At 41.4% G+C, this 6,855-nt stretch overlaps 1 non-coding gene across 1 annotated transcript; it reads right to left on the minus strand.

Annotated features, from left to right (window-relative positions):
• Positions 1 to 532: 532 nt before the first annotated feature.
• Positions 533 to 636, minus strand: LOC130965001 (small nucleolar RNA R71). The gene has a single exon (XR_009081061.1). It is a non-coding gene; the product is annotated as a small nucleolar RNA R71 (small nucleolar RNA).
• Between the last annotated feature and the right edge of the window lie 6,219 nt (positions 637 to 6,855).

Raw genomic sequence — 6,855 nt, forward strand, 5'->3', positions numbered from 1 at the left:
CAGGAACAAAGACAAGAGCACTCTTGTTGAAGCTGATCCTGAACCTGAAAGGACTCTGAAGAGGAAACTAAGAGAAGCTAAATTACAACAATCCAGAAGTAACCTTTTAGAAATTTTTGAACAAGAGAAGGAGATGGCAGCCGAACCCAATAATGATAATGTAAGGAGGATGCTTGGTGATTTTACTAAGCCCACGTCCAAATTTGATGGAAGAAGCATCTCCATTACTGCCATTGGAACCAATAATTTGGAGCTTAAACCTCAACTAGTTGCTTTAATGCAACAGAACTGCAAGTTTTATGGACTTCCATCTGAAGATCCTTACCAGTTTTTAACTGAGTTCTTGCAGATTTATGAGACTGTTAAGATGAATGGAGTTGATCCTAAAGTCTACAGACTCATGCTTTTCCCTTTTGCTGTAAGAGACAGAGCTAGAATATGGTTGGATTCACAACCTAAGGATAGCCTGGACTCCTGGGATAAGCTGGTCACGGCTTTCTTGGATAAATTCTTTTCTCCTCAAAAGCTGAGCAAGCTTAGAGTGGATGTTCAGACCTTTAAACAAAAAGATGGTGAATCCCTCTATGAAGCTTGGGAAAGATACAAGCAGTTGACCAAAAGGTGTCCATCTGACATGTTTTCAGAATGGACCATATTAGATATATTCTATTATGGTCTATCTGAGTTTTCAAAAATATCATTGGACCATTCTGTAGGTGGATCCATTCACCTAAAGAAAACACCTGCAGAAGCTCAAGAACTCATTGACATGGTTGCAAATAACCAATTTATGTACACTTCTGAGAGGAATTTCGTGAATAATGGGACGCCTCAGAGGAAGGGAGTTCTTGAAATTGATGCTCTGAATGCCATATTGGCTCAGAACAAAGTGTTGACTCAGCAAGTCAACATGATCTCTCAAAGTCTGAATGGATGGCAAAATGCATCCAACAGTACTAAAAAGGCAGCTTCTGAAGAAGCTTATGATCCTGAAAACCCTGCAATAGCAGAGGTAAATTACATGGGTGAACCTTATGGAAACACCTATAATTCATCATGGAGAAATCACCCAAATTTCTCATGGAAGGATCAACAAAAGCCTCAACAAGGCTTTAACAATGGTGGACGCAATAGGCTGAGCAATAGCAAGCCTTTTCCATCATCTTCTCAGCAACAGACAGAGAATTCTGAACAAAACACTTCTAATTTAGCCAATCTAGTCTCTGATCTGTCAAAAGCCACTTTCAGTTTCATGAGTGAAACAAGATCCTCCATCAGAAATCTGGAGGCACAAGTGGGCCAGCTGAGTAAGAAAGTCATTGAAATTCCTCCCAGTATTCTCCCAAGCAATACAGAAGAGAATCCAAAAGGAGAGTGCAAGGCCATTGATGTTATCAATGTGGCCGAATGCACAAGGGAGGAGAAGGATGAAAATCCTAGTGAGGAAGACCTCCTGGGACGTCTCTCAAGCAAGAAGAAGTTTCCTATTAAAGATCCAAAGGAATCTGAGGCTCATATAGAGACCATAGAGATTCTATTAAATCTCCTTCTGCCATTCATGAGCTCTGAAGACTATTCTTCCTCTGAAGAGGATGAAGATGTGACTGGAGAGCAAGTTGCTCAATATTTAGGAGCTATCATGAAGCTGAATGCCAAGTTGTTTGGTAATGAGACTTAGGAAAGTGAACTTCCCTTGCTCATTAATGAACTAGATACCTGGATTCAGCAAATTTTACCTCAAAAGAGACAAGATCCTGGCAAGTTCTTAATATCTTGTACCATAGGCACCATGACCTTTGAAAAAGCTCTAAGTGATCTGGGGTCAGGGATAAATCTTATGCCACTCTCTGTAATGGAGAAGCTGGGGATCATTGAGGTGCAACCTGCCTTATTCTCATTACAATTGGCAGACAAGTCATTGAGACAAGCTTATGGAATAGTAGAGGACGTGTTAGTAAAGGTTGAAGGCCTTTACATCCCTGCTGATTTTATAATCTTAGACACTAGGAAGGAAGAGGATGAATGCATCATCCTTGGAAGACCTTTCCTGGCTACAGCAAGAGCTGTGATAGATGTCAACAGAGGTGAATTAGTCATTCAATTGAATGGGGACTTGGTGCACGAAATTGTAATCACACTTTTGCAATCCCGCACAACTAACCAGCAAGTGCACTGGGTCGTCCAAGTAATACCTTACGTGAGTAAGGGTCGATCCCACGGAGATTGTCGGCTTGAAGCAAGCTATGGTTATCTTGTAAATCTTAGTCAGGATATCAGAAATTATCAGGGTTGATTGTGAAAAGCAAAAGAACATGAAATAAGTACTTGTTATGCAGTAATGGAGAATAGGTTGAGGTTTTGGAGATGCTCCATCTTCTGAATCTCTGCTTTCCTACTGTCTTCTTCATCAAACACGCAAGGCTCCTTCCATGGCAAGCTGTATGTAGGGTTTCACCGTTGTCAATGGCTACCTCCCATCCTCTCAGTGGAAATGTTCAACGCACCCTGTCACGGCACGGCTATCCATCTGTCGGTCCTCAATCAGGCCGGAATAGAATCCAGTGATTCTTTTGCGTCTGTCACTAACGCCCCGCCTTCAGGAGTTTGAAGCTCGTCACAGTCATTCAATCATTGAATCCTACTCAGAATACCACAGACAAGGTTTAGACCTTCCGGATTCTCTTGAATGCCGCCATCAATTCTAGCTTATACCACGAAGATTCTGATTAAAGAATCCAAGAGATATCTACTCAATCTAAGGTAGAACGGAGGTGGTTGTCAGGCACACGTTCATAGTTGAGAATATGATGAGTGTCACGGATCATCACATTCATCCGGGTTAAGAACAAGTGATATCTTAGAATGGAAGCAAGCACGATTGAATAAGAAACAGTAGTAATTGCATTAATCCATCAAGACACAGCAGAGCTCCTCACCCCCAACCATGGGGTTTAGAGACTCATGCCGTGGAAGGTACACAAAGAAAACATGTAAAGTGTCATGAGGTACAGATACAATGTCAAAAGATCCTATTAATAGTAAACTAGTAACCTAAGGTTTACAAAAATGAGTAAATGACAGAAAAATCCACTTCCGGGTCCACTTGGTGTGTGCTTGGGCTGAGCATTGAAGCTTTCATGTGTAGAGACCTTTTCTGGAGTTAAACGCCAGCTTTCATGCCAGTTTGGGCGTTTAACTCCAAGTTTTATGCCAGTTCCAGCGTTAAACGCTGGAAATTCTGAGGCTGAATTGCCACGCCGGTTTGGGCCATCAAATCTTGGGCAAAGTATAGACTATTATACATTGCTGGAGTGCAGAAAGGTCAGAATCCAACAGCATCTGCAGTCCTTTTCAGTCTCTGAATCAGATTTTTGCTCAGGACCCTCAATTTCAGTCAGAAAATACCTGAAATCACAGAAAAACATACAAACTCATAGTAAAGTCCGGAAAAGTGAATTTTAACTAAAAACTAACAAAAATATACTAAAAACTAACTAGATCATACTAAAAACATACTAAAAACAATGCCAAAAAGCGTACAAATTATCCGCTCATCAGGACTACCTTGTGTTTAAGGCACATGGCCATCCCTCTGTCACAAAACAGAGTAAGCATGAAGAGCTTCTCTCAGTTCAAAGTCAAGAAGAGCCCCCACAGTCAAACTCTAAGTTTGGTGTTGGGAGGCCACAACCAAACTCTAAGTTTGGTGTTAAGACCCCATATCCAAACTCTAAGTTTGGTGTTGGGACTATACAACATTGACCTGATCACCTTTGTGGCTCCATGGGAGCCCATTGTCAAGCTATTGACATTAAAAGAGCGCTTGTTGGGAGGCAACCCAATTTTATTTATCTAATTTTTATTTTATTTGATTGTTATTTTATGTTTTATTAGGTACATGATCATGTGGAGTCACGAAAAAAATATAAAAATTAAAAACAGAATCAAAAACAGCAGAAGAAAAATCACACCCTGGAGGGAGGACAGACTGGCGTTCAACGCCAGTAAGAAGCATCTGGCTGGCGTTCAACACCAGAACAGAGCATGAATCTGGTGCTGAACGCCAGAAACAAGCAACATTCTGGCGTTTGAACGCCAGGAATGTGCCTTGAGGAAAGCTGGCGCTGAACGCCAGTAACAAGCATGGAACTGGCGTTCAACGCCAGAAACATGCAACACATGGGCGTTGAACGCCCAGAGTGTGCATCATCTCGGCGTTTAGACGCCAGAATGGTGTGCAAAAGCATTTTACATGCCTAATTGGTGCATGGATGTAAATCTTTGACACCTCAGGATCTGTGGACCCCACAGGATTATCTCAGGATCTGTGGACCCCATAGGATCCCCACCTAACATATTCCGACCTTACCTCCTAATCCTATAACACTCTTCCCATGTCACACTTCCCAACAACTTCAATCTCTGAATCTCTCCTCCCAATAAACACTCTTTCCCAAAACCCTTCACCAATCACCTCAATCTCTCTTCCCCATCACCTCTTCACCACTCACATCCATCCACTCTTCCCCATAAAACCCACCTACCTCCAAAATTCAAAAATCTTTCCCACCCAAACCCACCCTAAATGGCCGAACCTACCCCCTCTCCACTCACTATATAAACCCCTCCATTCTTCTTCATTTTCACACAACACAACCCTCTCTTATCCCCTTTGGCCGAATACACATTTACCCTTCTCCTCCATATTTTCTTCCTCCTCTTCTTCTTCTTCTTCTTCTTCTCTTCTTTCCTCTCTTGCTCGAGGGCGAGCAATATTTTAAGTTTGGTGTGGTCAAAGCATAATCTTTTTTGTTTTCCATTACCATCAATGGCACCTAAGGCCGGAGAATCCTCTAGAAAAGGAAAAGGGAAGACAAAAGCTTCCACCTCCGAGTCATGGGAGATGGAAAGATTCATCTCCAAAAGCCATCAAGAACACTTCTATGATGTTGTGGCAAAGAAGAAGGTGATCCCTGAGGTCCCTTTTAAGCTCAAGAAAAATGAGTATCCGGAGATCCGACATGAGATCCGAAGAAGAGGTTGGGAAGTCCTAACCAACCCCATACAACAAGTCGGAATCTTAATGGTTCAAGAGTTCTATGCCAATGCATGGATCAGTAGGAACCATGATCAAAGTATGAACCCGAGTCCAAAGAATTATCTCACAATGGTTCAGGGGAAATACTTGGATTTTAGTCCGGAAAATGTGATGTTGGCGTTCAACTTGCCCATGATGCAAGAAGATGCACGCCCCTACACTAGAAGGGTCAACTTTAATCAAAGGTTGGACCAAGTCCTTATGGACATATGTGTGGAAGGATCTCAATGAAAAAGAGACTCCAAAGGCAAGCCAGTTCAACTAAGAAGACTGGACCTCAAGCTTGTGGCTAGAGGATGGTTGGAGTTCATTCAACGCTCCATCATTCCCACTAGCAACCGATCTGAAGTTACTATGGATCGGGCCATCATGATTCATAGCATCATGATTGGAGAGGAAGTAGAAGTTCATGAAGTCATCTCCAATGAATTCTACAAAATAGCCGAAAAGCCCTCCACCATGGCAAGGCTAGCTTTTCCTCACCTTATTTGCCATCTATGTTACTCAGCTGGAGTTATCATAGAAGGAGACATCCCCATTGAAGAGGATAAGCCCATCACCAAGAAGAGGATGGAGCAAGCAAGAGAGACCCCCCACGGATCTCAAGAGATGCATGAGGAAGCTCATCATCAAGAAATCCCTGAGATACCTCAAGGGATGCACTTTCCTCCCAACAACTATTGGGAACAACTCAATACTTCCTTAGAAGATTTGAGCCACAATGTGGAACAATTAAGGGTGGAACATCATGAGCACTCCATCATTCTCCATGAAATAAGAGAAGATCAAAGAGCAATGAGGGAGGAGCAACAAAGGCAAGGAAGGGACATAGAAGAGCTTAAGGACATTGTTGGTCCTTCAGGAAGAAGACGCCACTAAGGTGGATTCATTCCTTGTTCTTATTTCTTTCTGCTTTTCGGTTTCTATGTTATGTTTATCTATATTTTGTGTCTCTACTTCATGATCATTAGTATGTAGTAACCATGTCTTAAAGCTATGAAAAAAATCCATTAATCCTTCACCCCTCTTAAATGAAAAATGTTTTTAATTCAAAAGAACAAGAAGTACATGAATTTCGAATTTATCCTTGAATTTAATTTAATTATATTGATATGGTGACAATACTTTTTGTTTTCTGAATGAATGTTTGAAAAGTGCATATTTTTTATCTTGTTGTTTATGAATGTTAAAATTGTTGGCTCTTGAAAGAATGATGAACAAAGAGAAATGTTATTGATAATCTAAAAAATCATGGAATTGATTCTTGAAGCAAGAAAAAGCAGTGAAAAACAAAAGCTTGCGAAAAAAAAATTGGCAAAAAAAAAATAGAAAGAAAGAAAGAAAAAGCAACCAGAAAAAGCCAATAGCCCTTAAAACCAAAAGGCAAGGGTAAAAAGGATCCAAGGCTTTGAGCATCAATGGATAGGAGGGCCCAAGGAAATAAAATCCAGGCCTAAGCGGCTAAATCAAGCTGTCCCTTACCATGTGCTTGTGGCATGCAGGTCGAAGTGAAAAGCTTGAGACTGAGTGGTTAAAGTCGTGATCCAAAGCAAAAAGAGTGTGCTTAAGAGCTCTGGACACCTCTAACTGGGGACTTTAGCAAAGCTAAGTCACAATCTGAAAAGGTTCACCCAGTTATGTGTCTGTGGCATTTATGTATCTGGTGGTAATACTGGAAAACAAAGTGCTTAGGGCCACGGCCAAGACTCATAAGTTGCTGTGTTCAAGAATCAACATGCTTAACTAGGAAAGTCAAT

Source organism: Arachis stenosperma, chromosome 2, assembly GCF_014773155.1.
Source record: "Arachis stenosperma cultivar V10309 chromosome 2, arast.V10309.gnm1.PFL2, whole genome shotgun sequence".
NCBI classification, from domain to species: Eukaryota; Viridiplantae; Streptophyta; class Magnoliopsida; order Fabales; family Fabaceae; genus Arachis; species Arachis stenosperma.